Source organism: Gallinula chloropus (genome assembly GCF_964237585.1).
Source record: "Gallinula chloropus genome assembly, chromosome: 4".
NCBI lineage: Eukaryota > Metazoa > Chordata > Aves > Gruiformes > Rallidae > Gallinula > Gallinula chloropus.
This window is the reverse complement of record NC_140088.1, coordinates 17,452,932-17,474,808: the sequence shown is the minus strand read 5'-3', so window position 1 is coordinate 17,474,808 and position 21,877 is coordinate 17,452,932. Positions and strand designations below refer to the sequence as shown.

The 21,877-nt window shown below is 38.0% G+C and overlaps 1 protein-coding gene across 2 annotated transcripts in view; it reads right to left on the bottom strand.

The window, feature by feature from the left end:
- Positions 1-21,877, bottom strand: part of SHANK2 (SH3 and multiple ankyrin repeat domains 2) — a gene marked incomplete at both ends in the record, with an annotated part of 309,427 nt that overhangs the window by 39,323 nt on the left and 248,227 nt on the right. The window lies entirely within an intron of this gene.

Below are 21,877 nucleotides of genomic sequence, written 5' to 3'. Positions count from 1 at the left end.
TTTCCTTAAATTATAGTAATTTTTCATGACTGGATTATCCACAAACATTTATATGTTCCATGCTCTCTGAGATAACCAATGAGATATTAAGAAGCTTTTCTTTTCAGATCATCTAGGAACAAAGAATCTTCACTCCTGAAGTAAATTCTCACATTCAAGAGATATTCCTTTATAACAGGCACTCTCCTCATTTCCCAGTATCTGATCTGATGTCCTGGAAGCAACAGCAACAGGACCATCGTAGTCCATAATAGACTTCACGGAAAAAAGATGTTAACTGTATGAACCCCCAATCAGCTATTACAGTGATGCCAGTTAAACTTTAAACTGCAATGCAAACTTTAAAATGTGTACTCTCTGGGTAATTCCTAGTGCTACAACATCATTTTTGCTGTATAGATCTTTCCATATTATTAATTAACAGACATAGAAGAACGGATAGGTGTAAAACCTGTACATAAGCATGGATAAAAATATATATAAATATGTGATATGTATAAATAATTTATTTATTTATCCAATTTATAAGAAGTCATGGAAATCTGAATGATGGCTGTACATAAAACTGAAGTGCCACATGTGCTATTTGAACATAAAAAGATACCAAGGAATGGAAGCAGTGAAGAAGAGATGCTGCCAGAATACATGCTGGGAATTTGATCTCTATCCAAAACTCAACTGACTCAGTTATACTTCACTGAGATCACTCAGTGCCTTCCAAAATGAACAGTCATTTTCAAAGTAAGTGTTTTTAGCCTCCTCTATTCATTCTGACAGGCTGGAGATTTTGCATTCTAAAGAACTTACAGTTTAGAGCAAGATCTCTCATTAAATATTATTGCTATTTAGCAGAACAACAAGCACACAGCTCCACTCCAACTTGAAATCATTTTTCCATCCATGGTATCAAAGAAAAATCCTGCCTTTTTTCAGGCTTTAGCTCAGGCAAAATGCATTATGATGAAATAAAAACTTGAAAAAACAGTTTTAATGCAATGCTGCAGTCAGAAGTCTCAAAGGATGATCCGTGTTCTATGTCTATAAGCTTGAGATGGTTTTTGAGATGCTTTTTTAGTTTCAAATGCAGTGACGTAGGTGTAACACATGCTGAACATCCAGACCTGTTAAGCAGGCAAATACGAAAGTTCTCTCATTCTGTAGGTGGCGGATGTAAAGGAATATTGATTTGAATAGGACTGTTGATGTTTTATTTTACACCTTCTTAGCATCTGGTATTTAATTCCAAGATACAGTATTTATTTAGCTGGACCAATAGCATCTAAATTTAATCTAAACCCTTTATGTTATCCATATATTTAGAAATTCTTTCCAGTATTAAAACCTTAACCAGGTAATCCTTTTCCACAATGAAAAAGTTTATGCAATTAAGATCTACAGAATCAATCTACTCTGTCTTTGCTGGATTTTATTTTCAAGGTTGGAAGCCAGTATGGATTAGAATATATACCATAATAATTTAAAAAATAGAGACCTCCAAATAAATCAAAAGTTAATATTAATCAAACACATGTACACTTCACTACTGTAAAGTGATAAATGTGTAAAATGATAAACAGCTTATGCAGCATACCATCTGTTCGCATCGTTATGTGTGATGATATTTAACATTTAGAGCAAGAGCAAATATATACGACACATTTTTTAAAGCTGTCTCAGAAACAGAACCTGTAAATGACTGTTTATAGCAGCTTTGTTTAAAAGGCACAGTTACAAAAGCTGGTACCAAAAAGATTTATATTGCAAAAATAAAAATATTGATAGGAGATCTGAAGCCAAAACTTTCCTGCACAGAGTTGTCACTTCCATGTCCTTCACAAACAGGTGAAAATAGATGATAGAAATAGATATGTGCTGTAGCTGGTTCCATGCTACATCAATGGCAACTGGTCATCCAACAGGCCAAATGCCAGGAAAACTGTACCTTGGGACAGGCAACAATTTCAAAAGCTTTCCTTTTCCCTGAGTCTCAGGAAGAGACTCAGAACTTAACATTCTTGAAATTCATACTTCATTATAATTGGGGTAAAACCAGGCAGTGGGACGGAAGTTACTTTGAGCACTACGACAGATTCTGAGAAATAATTTACAAAATAATATGATGTCATAGACCCAGTGTCTTTTAAAAAAATAGCCTAAAGTGGAAGCCTGAGCTATCTCAAGCTGAATTTACCTTCTGGGTATGTATGAAATGTTCTTAAATGTTTAAAAGGAAGGAGACTTTTGCAAATATCAAGATTTTTCAACTATATGTCTCAATACTTTTTCCACCTTTCATCATCCATGTAGACAGGATTTTTTTGAAAGCAGTACAATGTTACAAGACAGGAAAATCACAACTTAAGAGGAAGCTGGGGACAGAAATGAGAATAATTCATAGTAGACATGGTTATTAGGTACTGTGCAATTCACTGTAATTTCAAATTCACTGCCCAGTTTTAACCAAATTATAATAAAGCATGAATATTAAGAGTATTAAGTTCTGAGATTTTCCCGAGTTGCCATTCTCTCAAGAGATGATTCAAAAGCATGGAGTAAACCAGTGACAGAGACAACCAACAGTCATAAATCCTACTATTGTTACTATTGCAGCCTACAATTCTGACTACCTCTTTGTGCATCTATACATAGCCACACCTAAAGCCCACAAACCCCAATAAAAATAATGAACATTTATTAAAGAATAAATAATGATGTGGTCTCCAAGAGCAAGATATTAATCAGGTAATAATTTTTTCTTTTGTGTGAAATATTCCCAACATGAAAGAGCCCTCTGTACCAAAGATGTTACATGCACTCCCATGTGCCAATACATGTGCCAATACATACCAAACATGTACCAATACATACAAACCAATATATTGCTACTGAAATTTACAAAGAAAAATATGTTCCTGACAAGTGCACAGGACTCAGAATGATAACAGCTTATGACATGGAAGAAGTTTAGAAAAGGATATGGCAGGAATTGGTTCACAGTGAATATGAATGGAAGGCAGTTAAGTCATTTGATGGGTGATTGCAAGAGACAAACTAGCTCTAGCTGGAAAGGGTGCTGCAACAGAAGGCGTGAAGTTGGGAGTTAAAGGAGGGAGGCAGAAGCAGTATTTAAGGTGAGATGATTGCAAAGACCACAAAGGAGAGAAAGCAGGTATCTTCTCTCTTGGTCTTTTTTTTACAAAGACATCCTAGGCAGCAAAGAGGTTAAATATGATGGCATAAGAGAAAGGACTACAGCAAGATGCAAGTCTCCAGACACTGAGAGGTGCAGGCGGTTGTAAATCAGTTGTTTCGTGTATAATTACATTCACACATCACAAAATTATCACAGTACTGCCTACAGGGCAACTGGTATTTACTTTAGAAGCAAGGTTAGGGACAGAATTAACTACACATTTGTTTCCTGAAGATTAATTTTATCCCTTTGTCCCCCAAACAAACATGTAATTCCATATCCTAAAGAAAACGAAAGAGTGTGTTATACTTTATAGCACTTGTTCCTCACAGAAGCTACACTTGGCTGGGTTTCCATTCTTTTGCCATACCCCACCACGAAGCAGTATTTGATTGCAAACAGACTCTTCACTGTGTAAATAAATGCATTTAGTTTACTTACATGGGCAGATTTAGGACACAAAGGAAGAAATGCTATTAATTAAAAAAGTGGATTTTTTTTTTTTTTTTTAGAGTGCATTAATAAGTATCCTAGAGATGCTGGGGAAACATTTATAGATATTGGGACAACTGGCATAAAAGCATTCTTGTTTCTGAAATGTATAACTATGGAATAGATCGAAAAATTAAAAAAATTAAAATAAAATAAAATAAAATAAAAAATAAAATAATCTGCACATTGCAGGATAGCAGATGCATGAGCTGGAACATACTCACCAGAGCAGCCTTCCTGTAGGAAGGTGCAAAAGAATAAACACTACCAGAGAAAGAGGCCTTTGCAGAGTTTGTTCTATTAATAAAAGAAAAATCTTAATTTCTTCACTGCAGCATCCAAATCGTTCCATTACCTAAACATTCTCTCAGTGGAAAAGGTAGTAAATAATTTTCATCAGTAATTAAGTAGACACAATTGAATTATCCTGCTCAGAATGACCACTGCAACAATGCAACAGTGAAGATGTTCACCGTGCAGTTGTGGACACACATTCTGCCAAAATGAGCTTTTCAGAATCTTTTTTCTATCTGCTGAACTCCTAGAGAAAACAAAAAAAAAGCCCCAAACCTGTTACACATGCTTACAACCCCCTGCCTACACACTTAAAAAAAACCCCACCGTTTTTTGCAAATACTTAACACGTGCTAACTCAATTACAATTTGTACCAGCAAAATAAATAGCACCCAAGTAATTCTGCAGGCTCAAATTATATTTTCTGCATATTAACTAACTACACAGTTATGTACATAGCACTGTCTAAGCATGTCACAAGCCAGGATGAATTTCACATCTGTGAAGTATACTGTGTAGGTTAAAATATGACAAAGAAAGACACTGACCTAGAGCATCTTTGGGAAGTTTGTTCACTCATTACATCTGCAGTGATTGTATTCACTGAAAATCAGCAGCTGGTCATGCTGTCTATGGCTGTGCTGACCTTAAATTCTTTGTGATGGGGTGAAGCAGTATGTACCACAAACTTGCACTTCACAAGTATATTTACTGTCAAAAATACCATTATTTCCTTTATGTTAACCCCCCTAAATTAATTGTAAATGGTGAATGCTTTTACCACTACTTGTCGTCTGTTATCAGTATTGTAATCCAGCATCATCAACAAGCAAGTGAACAGCATGAAGGTACACAGTCTACCTAAAAACGCTTCCATGAAACACAAATTTTAACAAATTCTGAGGGCAACATGTTTTTCCCTGAGTGTTAGAGGAAAGGACTAAATGAACACATTTTCTGGTAAAAGTCTGATGAGCCAAATAGGGAGGCAAGTCAAAAAGGTCCAAACTTAAAACTTGCTTTGGATTTATATGATACTTTGTGTACTCATAAAATGCATTCCACCACAAACACTTTCAAGATTGTTTCAAAAAGCTGGCATGTGCGTTTAATCTGTGTTTTAGATTAAAATAGAAGGTAATAATCTAGGTCCCAGAATGGAAATTAATTTATGAATTTGTATCTGTAAACCAAATTACTCACATCATAACATAGAAGCTTAAAGAAATAAAAACAGATGGCCTCAACTCTGCTGGGCCTCAACTATTAATTTATTTGAACAGGTCATGGAACAGGCCTTAAACAGTCTCTGGAAAATTCCTGAAATCTTACTAACACAATAGAAAGTTAGTTTATATTCTGATCGTTATTAGTATTTGACCATATCCCTTTTAATCTAAATTAGTGTCAAAGATGCTTCAGAGACTTCATGCACTCAGTTGACCTAAAAGGAGCTATTAAAAAACCAAAACCAATCAAGCAAGCAAATAAAAGCTTCACAGAATCAGGGATACAAGCATGTGGGAATCTTGCATTAGTAAAATTTTAATAGTAATTCACTTGCTCATAGATTTGTCTGGACTGGGGGCCTTAATGCATGGGAAGCTGTAAAGAAGATGAAGCAGGTGAGCAGGGAATTGTATTAGGTGATGTCTAGAGGTGTCTTCCCACCTCAACAATTCTGTGAATCTAAGGGGTTTCTTCAGAAGAAAAAGCACCACAAAGAAGTACCTACAGCCATTCAGAGAGAGACATACGTATGAATTACAGGAAAACTATCAAAGTCATTAGTAGCACTGCCACAGTAAAATTTTCTTTGCATAATCTCAGATATTATGGTAAACAAACAAGATAAAAGATATCTAAAGCAAAACACCCTGTGGAGGTACCATGTCTTGAGGTTTTATGTTTCATACCATCACCCCACTTCCCCCATCTGCATATAGGGGAAGAGCGTGCCTTTTCCCTCACAGCTCCCCTGGCAAGGGGACGTGTGCTGCCTGGTGCTTGCTCTTGGCAAGGGCAGCAGGACAGGCTGAGGTGTCCCTGGTCAAACCCAGGATCCGCAAGGTCGCTCCAGCCAGGTGGTAGAATTTTCCTTTAATAGATCTAGCAGTGGCAAAACTGTCATCTTCTGAACTGCAGCATGAATCTGGTCTCTGCCTAGAGATAGCTGAGCCAGGTTTCTGAGGAAGGCTTTAGCCTGCATCTCTTCATCCCCTTGGGTAGCACCAGTTCTGCAAATCTTCAGCTGTGCTTAAGAACATCTATTTCTGATAGAAGCGTTGGAATGAAGAGGCATCTCAGATCATAAACTCCGGGCTTCTTTGTTGTCATGGCAACTGAATCACATAATTTGTTTCTTAACATTTTGCCAAGCTCCATCTTGGAACTTCTTAGATTTCTTGACCCTGTTATCCTCGTTAGGCCTAGAAGCTCTGGAAAAGGATGGAAAAAGACCTTTTTTTTTTTTTTACTTCCTAATTTCTGTCCTATGTGTGTCTAGTTTATATTAATCTTTTTTTCCTGTGCCAAACTGGCAATAGCCTAAATAGCTATTTTCCCCCTACTCTCCATGCATTCTATCAACAGATCAGGTGAGAGTAACGTCCTGTCTCAGCTAAACAAGCATTTTAATAATCTATTATGACAAAGAGTTTAAAACCCAAATGGAGCACAACAGCTGTCCAGCACTTCAAAGTCAGCTTTTTTTTATTTTAACGTGTCTAACTTCAGTTAAAGATGGTCAGATGTTAACCTGCATCTCATTGCACCCATGTCAGTGTCAGACCTCTCTCAAGAGTAATGCACAATTATTTTCTTCTAATAACCTGCTAGATGGACACAGTGAATATCTGCACTACTCCCTTTCTCACAGAATTCAACCTGGAGCACAGACACTTTTGAGTATCTGAGAGAGTAGAAAATTTTTGGGACTTTAAATTCAGCCATGAAATATTAGATCCTAATGTTGGTTACAAACTGTGAAAGCCTTGACCTTTTTCTACAAGAGTCAAGTTGTGAATTTTGCTCAAGTGACCACGTACCATTGTATGCAAACACAGAATAACAAGAAAACACAGCTGAATAATTTAATGCAACTTCCCTTATCCCTGGTTTAATTAAGAGTGTTCAACAATAATCCTGCCTTACTAGAAAAAATAATGGAACAATATACCAACATGGTTTCTCAATAACTTATTTTTTCCTGTTAAAAACACTACAGAATGACACAAACAGTAGCGTTGTTTCTGTGCTTAAAGAATACAGTATAAGAAAAGCAGCAGAGTTGAAGATTGCTGTTTATCTCTTACCCATGGTTTAAAGGGTGGAACCACGTTAAACTAGCAATTTAATCTAAATTTTTGCTTACCTATGTCTAATCTGAAAGCTGTTGAATGTAAGTAGCTACTGTCCTCATGAGACCACCTTATACAGAATATTTAAACATCACTCAATTACTTGGACCTGTTCCTATTAAAAATAATTGTCTCCATTAATCAGTACCTGTTACTATTTTGAATCATTTGGTTTAAGTCACATTTCTTAGGAGAGATTCAATTAACTTTATTACAGTTGATTGAACTGCAGCGCACTGCAATCAATTAAATTACACTTAGGATGAATTTGTCCAATGGCTTTCAGGTGCAAGAGGTGGCAGTCTTTCATGTGGTAACCTCTCTTAGGAAAAAAAAATAAAATCAAGTGATTTATGCGCCTCTGTTTTGCTCTCCCAAACACACCCCTGAAAAGGTTTCAGTTTCCAAGGCATCATGAGAATGGGGTTACACCAAACTCGTATATACTGATACGATGCAGTATGAGTTTGGGACCTACACTTGATATTTTAACATGATTCATATTCATTGAATATTTAATGGGAATGTCAAAGATGAACAAAAGATGTGCAGAGGCTGTCTGAGCAGGTCTCTGACCCCTTCTCAATTCGTGCATGCTCCGAGTATTTGTCAGGCAAGAGGTTTGCTACTGGGAACAAGCTTTAGACGTCCACATCTGAGAATCAGGGCCCAGTTTGGTCCACAGGTAGGAAGAGAGAATAGGCACAGTTTAAGATGTCATCTCCTTTCTCTACCAAAGTTTCGTCCCCTTCCCTCCCCCTTTTCTGGTAACTCTGGAGCATGCTGGAGCCAAATATGTCACCGGACTGGTTCAGAATGATCCTTAGGAAGGGGGTGGCCTAATTTAATCACAGAGGCTATATTTGGAATTCACCTTGCCTCTTGCCCTAGTTTTGTTGGCATTCTATTTATTTGCTATTCCTCTTATCTTTTCAGCATGTCCTTATTTTGTATATCTGACTTCCATTAGTACCTGGTCGTTTGTCCACTTTTTGGTATGTTTGCTTTTTTTTGCCTTAAAATAAACCCCATGAAGAGAAGATGATCTTTATTTTTTTAAATTGTTCTTTTTTTCTCCAAATTGCAATGCTTTAAAAATATGTTCTAATTTAAAATTCAGTAAAATTAAAATGAAGTTTGAAGGGCAACAGAGAATATCTTAAGATTCATGTCATGAACATGCCTCTTACATTTTATTTGTTCTCAGATGCTATTATAGCCTATAAATTACGATACAGAGCCAGCACTAAAAATAGGGTACCGAAAATAGCAAGCTAGAGGTCACTGATACACTAATGTGACATCTCCAGCACATCTGCCCTTCACAGATGAAAGCACACAAGAAAACCTAAAACTGCTTAACCATTGCATCCAGACCTGCTTTTGCCTCATTTCGCTGACATAGCCATAGTCACCCACCTCTGCTGGGATTTGTTCTGAGCACACTGTTTCTTTTTCACATAAAGAAAATAAATGCAACACAAGCTGCACATCCAAGCAGTGGTTCTGCAGTGGAGATGCAAGTTTAAGATATTCTTATGCCTCTGCTCTTCTCCTTGGAGCACCCACACCCATACCAGTCTGCACTCTCTCTAATGCTTTGTGAAGCCCTTCTGATAAGTTGATGCTGGGATAGTGGGGGAGAGGGGAAGTAGGATAATTTTGATGTGGATCATGAACAGGTTATGGCTAACACTGCACGCTTTCACAAATTAGCATTGTGATCTGACCCGCTGGATCAGCAATGGGCAGCACAGCAGGCAGAACAATGGTCCATGTTGTTGAAAAGTTGTGGACATGCTTCTGGCTGCACAGCACTAGTGCATCACCCTGTGGCATCCCTCAGCTCTCCTGGGACAACTCTTGGCAGGGCAACATGAAGAACAGAGGTAGTCTTGGACAGACGGCATCTCTAAACCAGGCCTTTTCTTGGACCTAGCTCACATTAGCGCCACAAGTTCTCATGCAATTACACCTTGGGAGCAACACTCATCTGCCACAATCTGACCTTTCAAGTGATTAAATTCTTCACACCCCAGTTAAACAATTCCTAACACTTTATAAAAACGAGTCTGTGTTTGGCTCTAAAAATATATCCTTTTTAGAAATCAGGAGTACAGCAGTATTATGCAAGCAGAAGACAATAGATCTTTATCTGAATTCTGAATGAACCACTTGAAAAGTATTTACAATAGGTAGAAGATAGCAGGCTGAGCCCTTCTATTTTTAAAACCGTGCATACCTACATTAAAGGCCATTAGGCAGAGATTTCTAAAGTATGTATCAAAATACAGATCTAAGTGTTAAAAATACAGCCTGATATTGTTTTTGATTAGGTAGGCATGCATTAGCCAGGCAACACAATTTTAACATTATGCATGCAATATAAACTGACCAGTTCTGTTCATGCCAATGATTTTCATTTAAAGAGATTACACAGATACATTGACAGAATGTGTTGTCATCAAGTACAGATAATCTATATTTCCTCCTCCCACATACAGTCACTTTTCAGAAAGTGCATCTGCACTTGGAACAATAAAAAAAGCATTGCTCATGTATTTGTCTTCATGCAGGAAAGCCTGATCTTAGAGCATATAGACGTAATTATTTCTTAAAGCTATGATAGTTTTAACTAAACTGCCTTAACCTTGGAATTACTTACAAGGTTTTTGGGGAGGCCATGTATCATGTGGTTAAAACTCAGAACAGTTACACTGAGATATAGATGATGGCATTTGCTATACAAGCCTACAAGAAAATGCAGTAAAACATTTATATCTTTAGAGCGAGACTTGTAGGCAATTATTTTGTTCACCAAAGATACACGCTGCAGGAAAATAAGAACTACGTAAGAGAACTTTAAATTGGTAAAACAAATGTAAGGCAATATTTCTTACTGAGGCATGCAATACACTCCCTGTCTTTATGGAAGAGCACTTGCTTTAAACAAAGACCTGATTTGATTAAATCGATGCTTGTGGCCTTCAACAGCACTACAGACTAAAGAACTGGTAAACAGTTTATGCTTGTGGACCATTTTGCCAAGGCTGTGCCCAAGAACAAGAGTGAATGAAGACTGAAGTCTGGGCTTAATAACATACAGCATAATCAAGCTTGCATAAAAAAACGTTTTCTGGAGGTAAGAAGTATGCTTCAGTCATTCGAATCATGAACTTGGTGATGTTAGGAGTGACCCCTCCCAAATCTAGAAAATTACTAATTGCACTAACCATACTGCAGTTTTCTATTAATTGGAAAATGAATATGCATGTTTTATGCAAGACTTGTGAAACTGAAAATAAACCCCAAAAGATCTATCCATCATAAAGTCACTGCACATCATTGTTACAAACATGGAAATGTTTACTTTAAAATAACCAAACTAAATTACACATACATTTTAAACTGTCTATAAGCAAGGAGTTGGAATTACTACAGCAACAAAAATAATAATTTACTGCAGTTGTAGCAGACAGTTGTCCATCTCCAATTAATGGCTCCTGCAACTCTAACCAAACGATGTAAAACTCAACTACACCGACCTGCTTGCTTAGATGTATTACTTGCATGGCAGATACAGTTTCTTTTAACTGCTTCCCAAATATTCAATTCAATCTAGTCTTGAAAATTTTGGTTCTTAGTTTAAGAATATTAGAGAGAAATCCATTATTTTGTATCAAAGAATTGTGCCACAGTTGCAATTCAGTTTGAGACTCACCTTATGACCTTTAAGTTCCTGCTTCAGTTTAACAGCCTTGAAAAAAGGAAAATAACCAATCCACTAACATACCTAACCAAATATCAACCACTAAGGGCCACTCAGTGGAGGTGAAAAGCTCTAATAGATTCGATTAGGAAGCACGACGTTATAAAAAACAGTAACGGACAGCCCTCTAGTATCTACATTTGCCAAGGAAAGTCCAAATCCACCAGACACATCCACAAGGATGAAACCAAAAACCCTACTCATCCTACATTGTAAAAGAATATTATAATGTAATACCTGTAATTATAATGTAAAACAGACACTAGCCACACATACATAGTGCTACACAACATCAACTCAGCAAAAACCCAGAGGCAACGAATGACAACTTTTGCAGTTCTTCTAAAGAAAACAAACTCGTGTGTAAGAGCAACTTCATTAATTTATAATGAGTCTTTTTGTTACCACTTCAAAGAAACGTTCTAATTTACTTACTATGCACATTGAACGACTTTTTATCATCTCAAGCAAGATTTTTAAGTGCAAAAAGCTTCTGTGGTGAGAAGAAATGATTTATTTTGGTTAGTGAACAAGCATCATAGAAGTGTAACAGCAGACTCCTCAGAGCATTCTGTCAGAGTGAATAAGAATCACCAGCAAACCTTTCATTAAGTTTGATTTTATTTGTAAATAGTTTGAAGTAAAAATCTATTTTTGTATAATATGATGACTCATGAAGCACGAGGAAATTTTCTGGCCTTTAAAGTGGCTCCACCTAGCCTACACAGAACGCGAGTCCTGAGGCAATATCCTTGTAAGCAACAGGCAAAACCATTTGAGCAACGTTTTGCCTTGCGCATTGCTTCAAGTCTGTGGGTGCCTGCGGTGGCACTACAGTGATGCAGCCTGTCCTTTGGAAACATTTACTCCACAGTTAAATTCTGTATCAAAACAAGCTGGAAATGCTTCTTTGGAAACATTTCTTTGCTTCTAGTGGCCAAAAGGAACCGAAACCTGCCCTCCTCTTTCTTTCAACACCTAAAGTTAGCAACAGAACTGCCTGCTTCACAAACAGAAGTCAGCTGCGCGATGCATTGGATGAATCAGTGCTGTTACACACTGACATTTTAGGAAGACACTGAAGAGCTGTACAACCATATAAAAACGTAGCAACTCATCAGATGCGTGTTATTGAAATAAACACGCCACAAAACTGAGCACAGACGCTGAGGAGAGGGAGGCAAACGAAGCGTAAGTGAAGATAACATAACAGGTTTTTCAATTAGAAAACAGCAGCCTCACTCGTAACAACAGTAATTTTGCAGACTTGTTAACCTGCTGCTGTTATTTCCTCTGCATTAAATTTAAAAACCCCAACCAACCTCGAACCCAAGACATTCAGACAGCAAAAGCCCAATAAGCTTGAGTCTAAATTAAATATTTTGGAATTTGAATTACATCTGAAGCAAGCAAGGAAATATTGGAAAAGGAACTTAGGGAAATGTACAACAAAGGAAGAGTAGAAAGGGATGCTGCTGCTGTACAGTGATGGGCAGAAATGCTAGGTGCTTCCAAAAGTAAGGAAGAGAAGCTTGGATTTAAACACCACACACTACATTGAAATCCTTTATAATTTAAATTGTTTTGTAACTAATTGTGGTAGAATGGAATTGAAAGGTCAACTGAGTTCTGATGCAAAGGTTTAAAACTTAAAGGCACAGTAGAAAGAGACATTATTTCCCACAAAGTCAGAAGCTGTGCCCAGGTGACTCGCATACTCCCCTTGAAAGTGCACCAAATGTCTTTGGTGAGACTTAGGAGCTCAAATCCTGAAATACTTCAAAACCCCTGCAAAGGAGACATAACTAGCAAAGACATTGGGATGACTTCTGTGAGCACTTGATATGCCAAAGCTTAATCCTAAATCACCATCAGCAGCGACAGGCCAGTCCAATGCTCACTCCTGCCAGCGGTACAGATGGCACTTTACATGCCCCAAGCCATCGGCCTTCCTGACGGCTGAACTCCCTGCTGGGCTACTAACTCCTGTTTGGCCAGCACGTGCAAGGACACTGCCGCCAGATCTGGGGACCAGCACGGGCTGAGGACCATTTCCAGGAGACACAACAGATGCTGCTGCCTTGCTTTGGAGGCTGATTTTAAGTGTCTGATAGCACCTTGTTCCATGTCTGTAGTCACTCATGCCACAAAACTTTTAATACTTTAATTTACTAAGGTATGTGAATTTTACATGCTGGAGATACAACTGGGAAAAAGATATTTTGCCAAACGTAGCAGTAAACCCTACTAGTAGTTCAGATTGCATTTCATAGCTAGCAATAACAGTTTCTTTAGTGACATGGTGCTCACATGGCATTGCAGTGTGACGCACTCACATGGAGACAGAACTGTGAGAAAAAGCTACATTCATTAGACTAATGTATACATTTTAGATGACTGTAAGGCAGTAATTGATTCTTGTTGAATGCTGTAGTTTTTTATCCCACCCTCTTTGCTTAATTGCCCAAATTGCAGTAGCATCATAACTGATTTCTCTCCAAGTACCTTGACCTGAATCAGTTTTGTCCCATTTACTGAAATACCAGACTGGCAGCAGTAGAGGGCCCATTTCAGTGTATCCTAACACTCTGAATTGATTTCCAGGTGCTTTTTTTTCCCATCCTTTTGTTTTTCTTTTTCCTTTTTAAATTTTTTTTCTTTTTTCTTTTCTTTTCTTTTTTTTCTCCAGACTACAAGGAAGACAGGCATGAGAGACGTGAAGTCTGACCATGGAAACACAAAAGCTTCAGCTATAGGAAACTTGCTGTAAAAAATAACCTTAATGCATGCTACTCACTCACACTAATGTGTGCCTCAAATCCTGTGCTTGGCAGCACTGAAGAACCACCCCTATCTGAGGCAGAATGTCTTCTGCCAGTGGGTTTCATTACTGCATGTTTGCCAGTCTCCATAGCATCTCCCTGCAGCTTGCAAGGAATTCCCGATCCATAACCAAAGCTCCTGAGAGCTTCTGAAATTAAAAATGTTTTTAGGCATTTTAAATACATGCTGTGAGAAAAAGTCAGATGATCAATTGTTTCTCACACATAAATAATATAGGCTTACCAGTAAGAATGCTTACTGGAGAAGCACAGTTTTGTCCAGAGGAATGAAGAAAACTGTAGGTGTGCGTGTGGCCATGTATGGATCTACTAGAAATAATTTGTTTATAAGCATGGGGACAGTAAAAGCTTTGGTGTTCAGAGGCATCAATAAATAAACCAGTCGGAGTATGCCGTTAATTAGTCTTTAATGTTTTCTAAGTGGGGAAGAAAAGCTATAATCTGATACAGCCTTTACTTATTCCATCAAATGGCATGTCTTGGTACAACAGGCAAGGGCTACATGAAAATAACACGAAAGGACAATGGACAGGGAAAATAATTCAGTCTTCTCAACAACATATTGACTCCAATTTTAGTGTTGCCTCAACAGAAAGCTTTAAAGTGATTTTGCTCATGTTTCCATGGCAGTTCTTTCTCTGTGTTCTTGATCAGAAGGCAAGACTTAGAAATTTTATGCTCCTGGAAAACCTGAATCTCATTATTTAATTCAGAAATTGACTTGAAAATACTAACTTGTAAAATCTGCTGGTTTTGATATCAAGGACAGGGCAGATGTTTAGGGTTTCCTGAATTCCTGTGCTAACCCTAGGGCTGCTTCTCTGGAAACGCATGCAATCCCTGTCTTACATGGTACTGCTCCTGTGCATCCTTCCTATGTACTGCTCTATCCACACCAAATGTCCCTATACCTCTCCTTTTGATCTTCAGGTACTGAAGGGTACTTCATCCCTTACCTCATTAGAATTTATTCTGAGGACGTGTCTCGGACACTGAGACAGATGATTCCCAAACTGCATAAGAAGCACTTGAGCTAGCATGGAGCAATCTGGCATACCTCAATGATGCACCATGACACCATGCAGAGACATGAGCTTGAATCCTGGAAGAAATGCAGTCATGCCAGCATGGTGCTGCCCTCAGGCTAATTAGCACCGCATCAACACGTTTTTGTCACTTCTGTTTTTGGAGCTGGTATGTTCGATGCCAGCTCAAGGCTCTTTCTACCACGGGGCCAGGCAGAGTGTTAATGTGTACACTCACACTGGTAACATTAAGTATACAGGGACAATAGTCAGGGATGACATATGGAGATTGCTGTTGAAGGTGCTAAGTGTAGTTTTCAAAATTTAATGAAAATCAATATGGTTTTGTATGGTACCCTCAGAATATACGGGATTAATTAGCTAAGGCATTCAGTAGTTATCACTCAGCAGCTGAAAGATACAGATAAATGTGATTATATGACTAAAGCTTTCCCCTCTTACTTGCTCAGAATGCTGTTTTAGCAGCAAGAGGAAGAAAGGTTCACCCTGTCATTTTGCAATCAGAGTTTTCTTTGACTTTTAAGAAAAAGATTTATACCATCGATACTCTAAAAGAGTTGAGATACTGACTCCTCACTACTCCTTGCATCTCAAACTGCTCAGAGAGAAAGCTACCAAAGTCAGTGCTCACTCTTTCCCACTATACTCAGATTTTCAGAAATGAAGCCAAAGATGCTTCTTCATTCTCAGGTTGTGGATGTCCCGACACAGGCTGCCCAGAGAAGCTGTGGCTACCCCTGGACCCCTGGCAGTGTTCAAAGCCAGGTTGGATGGGGCTTTGGACAATGTGGAAGGGTGTCTCTGTCCATGGCAGGGGGTGGGACTAGATGGGCTTTGAGGTCCCTTCCAACCCAAACCCTTCTGTGATTCTGTGATTTCATTAGACATGCGGTTCCTATTCATTAGTGGGGTAAAACTACTTTATTCCCCATGCAATCAGCATTTTAGAATTAAAAGAGACTTTAAGTTAAGACTATAATTCTGGAAGGAGACATTCTAGACCAGACCTTTATCTAGGTAGCACATGCATACTTAGCTGTTTTCCGGTATATAAGCAGTGAAATTATTTCCTCCCCTCCCCTCTACAATAAATAATAATACTGATGGGCCATTTCTTATGTACATGGCATCTACTTCATCTTAGCTTAGTATTTGCCTGTTTTCTCAGTGTTCTTTAGACTGTTAAATGTTTTAGACATTTGTCCTTGTTAAGTAATAACTTACTTCATGAAAGACTAAGAATTTATTTGCTTCTTACATTGCTCATTAGAGTGCTCACTTTATTTCCTGTCTTATGTTTTACACCATCTTTATCCCACTGCCTTCAGTAATATCAACTAAACAATTAGGGAAATAGGAGCAAAGTAAGAATTAGGATCAAACTTTGTCCTCTAACCATGGTCAAAGTTTCTAATAACATTGAGGAGTTCAATCACTAGGTAAAAAAGCCTAACTGCTAAGTAGGACAGGGTCTATTGTCTTCAGCCAGAAAAATATATTCCTGAACAGAAGAGTAAAATAGAAATTCTTAAAAGCCAAAAATAGAAAGGAAGGATGGATTGCTGGTTGTGATATACAATGAAGGTTAGTTTCCTCCATCTGGAAAAGCCAAAGCAATATTTCACTTTTCAAGACAGCATGGGGAAAGTCATATATTTACTTCTTGCTTTGCCTTCCAAGCAGGAAATGCAGTTGTGTATTTTTGAATTTTTTAAAACGTCTTATATACAGCATTCATCACAGCTCCAATTGAAACATCAGCAAAGTGCTATTAAAATGTTTTATCAGGAAACCACAATTACCAATTGGGACACAGCACTGCCAATTATCTTCTTTGCCCTTGTTTTTGCTTTTTATTTTCACTGGAAGAGTTACAATCATTCTGGCTTGAAAAAAAACACGTGCTACTCTTACTTTTTTCATCTTCATGCTTTTCTTTTATATGTGTACTGCCTGCTCACAAAGCTACATGGACAATCTCTCACTTAAGAGTACTCGGCTGCTTTTTATTGAAGCATCTCTGAGCTGCCTCCGTATCCAGCATTCCCACTGCTGGCCCTCAGGTTAATAAAGAACACCCTCACTTAACTACGTATAACAAGATTTATTTCTTTTTTTTAGTCTCACCCCAGGGTTATCACATAATTTATCAAGAAGAGATGAAGAATTTTGTTTGACATAACTGTAGCCCATCTGGAAGGCTGTAGGAGACCTAACATGGCCAAAAGCTATGATTTAATACAGTGTGATGACAACTAGTAAAAAGCAGCAAGCGACAAAAACATTGCTGAATATTATATAGCTTCAGAACAGTTTTCACTGTAGATGCTGTATCAGTTAAAAGCTTCCTAGATAATACTTAGTCACAGAAACAATAAGCTCTGGTTACTTATTTTTGTCCCCATTGTTGTGCAGGAAGACACAGATTCAAAAGACAGACCAAGAAAAAACAGGCACTTTGAGGTTTAGCCAGTATTTTGATTAGTGGCCAAAGTCAGTGAACTGCACTTTGTCTTGTCTTTTATGTAAGAATAAGGATGAGTCATGCAAGACTAAAATAAACACCTTTTTAGAGGCAGTCTTGCTAAGAATAGCTGCTGCATCTTTACAGAGTCTTCCCCACTTGGAACTATTCTCTTACTAAAACCGTAGTAAGGCCCACAGTACACTCATAACTGAATTTTACCTCAGTTGATTTTACCTTAGTGATTTATTTTCAATGTTGATATCAAACCTGGTAATTCACATTAGACAGTGGGGCACAGCAATTTCAGAAATGTGCTATCGCAGGAACATTTCTGCATCCATTAATTTTGCATGACAGTGATACTAAATGAAGTTAAGATTTCTGACTGCAATACTAACCTCGAAAACAGGAATGGAGCCTATTCCTAATACACAATAAATCATGCCTGTTAACTTTTGTATACAAAGAGAGGATATATTTGACATATGCATCCCATAATAAACACATACATTACATTTTGACACTTCAGGAAAACTATAGATCCATTAAATGCCTTTTCTTTGACACTGGGTAAGAATTAGCATAGTCATCTCCAATGGCTTTTATACAGAAAATTCAAATATTAGGTATGTGCAGAGTGCAGAATACTACACGGGTAACGTACTCTAAGCATAAAACCTCTCTTGGCACAGCAAAGCTCAATGAACAAAATGAAAGGAAAACTTCACTGAGTTACAAGTGGACCATGAAAAACTCTTCATGCTTATCCCAACAGACAAGCTCTTCTTGCTTGAATGTGCATCAGACAACTGTATTGGATTTATGTTTCTCTGGATTTAAACTGATTTCAGTTTTCAGATGCTGCCTAGCTCTACATTCTCTCCATAATAACAATCACCTCCTGTTCCTTCATCTTAGCAGTTAACACAGCAATTCACTTGCTACATCAGTGTTTATTCTCAAGGCAGCCCTTCTGTTACCCAATCAAGGATCAATCACTTTTTCAGGGTTTGATCAGTATTCTGTATAGTGAAGACTTATCCTAGTTAGAACCCACCTCTGCATCAGTCTTGGTTTATTTAAACATAATATTTTAAAACCACATTTTATAATCAGTTGGGTGGGAAACAATTTTGTAGAAAAACAAGAAAATGCCCTGCAGGCTCAACACAACTGATTTTTCATTACAAGCCTCAAACAGGATTGCTGTCAGGTCACTGAATTTTGTCCTTCAAAACTGACAACCAAGACTATTATTAGAAAAAACACCGTCAATGATTTTCTGTAAGATTTTAAAACATCATTTAGCGTGGGTTTTTTTTTTAACTTAGCTGTTAATTACGTAGCCAAACTTGGAAAAGTGAAGAAACAACAGATTCTTCCATGGCTCTCATAGACCCTATCATATCATAAGCATATGCCATTTGTGTTTTATCAGTGACATCCAAATAATTTATTCTTGTTTCTTGTTTACTTCTGAATTATTTCTGGCAAAGAGATGTATTGAGACTAGAAAGTGAATTGTCCCAGCAGCAAGAGCAGTTTCTTTCCAACCTCTAAAAGAACCAAAACCAAAGCCATATATATGGAATCTAATATATAATTACACACACATATATGAAAACTTGGAACAGTTTCCACCATGTTACACAAGCAACAACCGCAATCTAGGAAGTATCAGGCGTATTGTTTTTATGCAGTGTGCCTTGTCCATACAGATGTACTACATCTCAGACTTCTGGTCACATAGTGAAAGGGAGACAGTACACACCTTTTAGTAGTAGAAGAACTCTATGTCTCACATATCTGCAAAGTTTGATTTATATCTTTACATCTATCTTTCTTTTGTTTCACAGAAACTTTAAGATTAAGCATGGTTGTCAATTTCTTTTTCCATGGTTTTAACATACTGTGTTATGGAAGTTTCTTCTAAAACAGCTATCCACCCAGTGAATTAGAAAGGATGACTGGCATATTCTTCCTCACAAAGCAAAAGCAAAATATTCCAATAGATTAAATCAAAGAGAAATTTCCTCACTAGAAAAAAAAGCACCCAGCAGTAGTGTGTACTATAAATTTCTAGACTTTCATTCCCATCTACAAGCAAGAAGAAAGACACCTGCCCTAAGTGTTTACATACACTAAATCAAAATATTGTCCTAAGTTAACAAACTAAACTAACAGGCTGTTAGAAACTTTCTCAGAGTTTAAACTTGAAGCAGAACGAAAGATGAAGTTAAGAAAGGCTATTACTGTTAGGGAGGTCTACAGAGACTGATAGGATGGCACCTGCATGGCAGAGAGGAATAGAGATTGTCTTCCTGTTTCTGCCTTCCCAAATGTCTCTCCTCCTACCACAACATACGCTTCACACAGAATATCCCATATGGATGTGTAAAGGCTGCATTAATTCCTCAGACCCAGATTTCTGAGGATCTGTGCAACTCAGGCATTTGTAAAATAGGGAGAAGTAAGAGGCAGAAAAAGTGGGGAGAAAGGATCTAATCAGTGTATGTAGGGATGCTAATAAGCATTACGAGTCAGCAACAGATCTGAATTACTTCCTTTGGATCCAACACTCAAGAACTGTCTAATTCAATTGAAATAATTATCAGTACACAAATTACATTCTAAATACAGCTTCTCTTTTATGACATCAGGCACAACTTTGTAGTTCTAGTTTTGCTAAGAACAGCAGATTGTATTTTTCACAACACTAGTTACAATGGTCCTTAATCTTTAAAGGAGCAAATATGTGGCCCACTAACATTTTCAGAGGAAAACCTTCCTAACACCAACAGCCAGAAACATTCAGCAGACATTCTTGGCTTTTTTCTTTTGTCTACCACTGCCTGCTTTGTCGTCCTGGACATTTTTTTATTGCCAAGACACCAGTAATCACAGGAGCATCAACCACAGGTAGTACTGATACATTTTAGAGTATTAAATCAGATGGGTTTGGTTTTGATTAACAAAAAATAAATCTCAAAGCTCCAGAAGAAAGCACAGTAGTAAAATACGGCCCTTCCTAACTGCAGTAACAAGAGAAAAATAGCCAATATGAACAAGATTTTGAGCTATTTAATCATAGAACCATAAAATCATCGAATGTGTTAGGTTGGAAGGGACATTTAAAGACCATCTAGTCCAAGCCCCCTGCAGCAAGCAGGGACACCTTGAACTAGGTCAGATTACTCAGAGTTTCATCAAGCCTGACCTTGAATGTCTCCAGGTGTGGGGCCTCCACCACCTCTCTAGGAAACCTGTGCCAATGTCTCACCACCCTAAGACTGGAGAACTTCTTCCAAATGTCTAATCTAAACCTACCCTGCTCTAGTTTAAAACTGATGCACTTTCTCCTATCACTTGCTACATGCCCTCACAAATAGTCCCTTCCCAGCTTTCCTTTCGGGTACTGAAAGGCCACTGTAAGGTTTTCCCCAGAGCCTTGTCTTCTCCAGGGTGAGCAACCTGAGCCTGACTTTGTAGGAGAAGAGCTCCAGGCCACCTGATCATCCTTGCGACCTCCTCTGTACCTGCTCCAAGAGGTCCATGCCCTTCTTGTGCTGAGGGCTCCAGAGCTGGAGACAGTCCTCCAGGTGGGTTCTCACCAGAGCAGAGTAGGGGCACAGAATCATTTCTCTCAATCTGTTGGCCACACTTTTTTTTGATGCAACTCAGGATGTGATTGGCATTCTGGACTGCAAGTGCACTTTTAGTGTGTATACAACCCCTTCACTTATTTGTGCTAGACAGATCACAGTTTAGATAACAAAACCTAGGGGGACATTTGGGAAGGCTCCTAAATTTTTGAGCTCTGTCACTGAGAACTGGTTGTTTGTAAAGCAACCAACTTCCTTTCTGTTTGTAAAGCAAACAAACAACAGAAAGCTAGGTGAGTTCCGGGGTGTGACTCAACACCAGTCCAAACTCTACCTCTACCATCAGTTTACTACAGAAACTAGTACTACAGTGCTAGTCCTTCTCCCACCAACAGACTAGAAAAAGCTGAAATACACAAGAAACATGCCGTCCACTTTCTAGGTATTAGAAAGACATGTGCAGAAATGGTGTGGCTGATGGCCAGTGCTAGCTCTGAGGAGATCTATGAATGCCTCCACAGTAACATGCATAAACATACACAATATTCCCCTAGTACCCAGTTGGACAGAAATGGAAGCATAATTTATTGTATTTATGCTCGACTAGCAAATGGAAATATACAGGTTCTATATTTTAGGTTACTGTAATGAATAATATTAATTCAATCCTTATATATTGGGTCAGATTAAAGCTGCATACACAATCTTCTAAACTGCAGTGATTCAGGATACAGTTCACTCAATTCACAGCAAAATGGGAAAAAGGAGAGGTATGCAAATCTCAGAGGTCACAATATAGTGGGAAAAAAAA